This window comes from Mustelus asterias, unplaced genomic scaffold (genome assembly GCF_964213995.1).
Source record: "Mustelus asterias unplaced genomic scaffold, sMusAst1.hap1.1 HAP1_SCAFFOLD_50, whole genome shotgun sequence".
Classification (NCBI taxonomy): Eukaryota; Metazoa; Chordata; class Chondrichthyes; order Carcharhiniformes; family Triakidae; genus Mustelus; species Mustelus asterias.
Window position 1 is genome coordinate 1062776 of NW_027590123.1, and position 2024 is coordinate 1064799.

The 2024-nt window shown below is 41.8% G+C and overlaps 1 non-coding gene and 1 pseudogene across 1 annotated transcript; one reads left to right on the forward strand and one right to left on the reverse strand.

Moving 5' to 3' along the window:
• The first annotated feature begins 1266 nt into the window (after positions 1-1266).
• Positions 1267-1338, forward strand: trnaq-uug (transfer RNA glutamine (anticodon UUG)). The gene has a single exon. It is a non-coding gene; the product is annotated as a tRNA-Gln (tRNA).
• Positions 1339-1820: 482 nt separating this feature from the next.
• Positions 1821-2024, reverse strand: LOC144483253 (U2 spliceosomal RNA; annotated as a pseudogene).

The window sequence follows — 2024 nt, forward strand, 5'->3', positions numbered from 1 at the left end:
TAAACGTTGTGAACATCTTTGGTCAAAGATGTGATTCCTAAAATTAAATGCAGTAGAATGCATCATCATTCATTTTGATTAGAGGAACCAGCAGATAGAATGTAAAGTGAGCAACTGACCGGCTTGTCGAATGAGCGTGGTTGCTCCACCAGTAAGCTGAAACTACTCCATGCACATGGACTGTTTCTGTCGTGTAGTGGTTAGCACGTTTGCTCCACACGCTGAAAATCCACCTTTCGAGACCAGCCAGGAGCGTTTCCAACCGGTTTTATTTCAAATTGATTCAAATTTCGGAACTATCTCGTTTCTCACGAAACATTAATTAAGCTGTTGAGTTCCTGCGGCATTGAAGACGGGAATCACTCAATAATTAGATTAAAAGGGAAAGTTTGTGATGAAGAGCATAACAGAATGGATTGACTGACACAAGGAATGATGGACCAGGTGAACATTGGTTGGTTCTCATTATTTTTAAACTTTGCTGCTTTCCTGGATGAACTCCAGCTCTCCATTCCTCGGCAGTAAGTAACCATTCGACTGGAGACTGGCAATTATTGAGCAAGAGTGTGTATGTGTGTGTGTGTGTGCGTGTGTGTTTTGCGAGAAAGTCCTCGTGTCGTACGTCAGAGTGCGACCGTTTCCATGGTGTCATGCTTAGCAATCTGAACTTTCGCCGTCCCAACTCAGGCTTATATTGGGACAGATGAGTGAGTGAATGGCACCCGTAGGTGGACCCCCTGCAAAATATATATTCAATTGGTAACATCTTTTGAAATGATTAATCCTCATTTTATTTCATTTCATGTCAAACAGGGTGACACATCCGTGTATCTAATTTTTTTAAAATCTCAACCCTTTAACGACGTAAGGAGATAAAGTTCAGTCAAAGAAAACTAATCCAAATTGAACGAGAAAAAAAGACGCTGAAGTTAATGCAAATCATTTTTACCAGAACATTTAATCCATCCATCCATCCATCCATCCATCCATCCATCCATCCATCCATTTTTACCAGAATTTTTTACCACAGTCAGTTTTATAACAGTTCGATACCAGCATTGCTCTTTGCACGTGGTGAGCTACATGAAATTTAATGCAGTTGAAGACAGCTTACTCATTTTTTTTCAGGAGGAACCAACAAGGGTAATGTAAATATGAATTGCTGTGGGTAATTGATGGGCTTGTGCAATGGGACTGATATTGCTCCCGGCTGTCCAAATTGGCACAAATATTGAGCGACCATTTGCAGCTCGTTGTCGTGTGGTGGGTTCCGTGGTGTAATGGTGAGCACTCTGGACTTTGAATCCAGCGATCCGAGTTCAAATCTCGGCGGGACCTTGTTTCAATTTGCAAATGCAGATTGTTAAAAAATACTTTTTCAATTCTATCAAATCAAGTCCAATTCATGGTCTCAACAAGTTGAGAAATTTCCGATCCAAGCTGACAAGACAAGGCCTTCACTCCTGTCTTGCGCCTGACCTACATGAGCCAAGCTAATTGGAGTAGGTGCAGACTCACCTCCTCCAAGGCCTTTGCATCTTAGCCAAAAGGCCGATATGCCACTTTTAAAAATTGCTTCAAATGAAGCTTAAATGTAACCTAATGACCAAGCGCAGCATCCGATCCATACGACACTTGATTTTAGCCAAAGGGCCGAGAAGCCTTTTGCAAGTACAGATTTTTTTTTGATTTTTTTAACATACTTTTCCAATTCAATCAAATCAAGTCCAATTCAGAGTCTCAACAAGTTGAGACATTTCCGATCCAGGCTGGCAAGACAGGGCAAGCGACCATTTACCCTGTCCTGGGCCCGATCTACATGAGCCAAGCTGATTGGAGGAGGGAAAGCAATTCCTCCTCCAAGACTTCATCTCTTTTGCATCTGAGCCAAAAGGCCGAGATACCGCTTTTAAAAATTGCTTCATATGAAACATATGAAGCTTCAATGTAACCTAATGACCTCAACCAAGTGCAGCATCCAATCCATACTACACTTGATCTTAGCCAAAAGGCCGAGAAGCCTT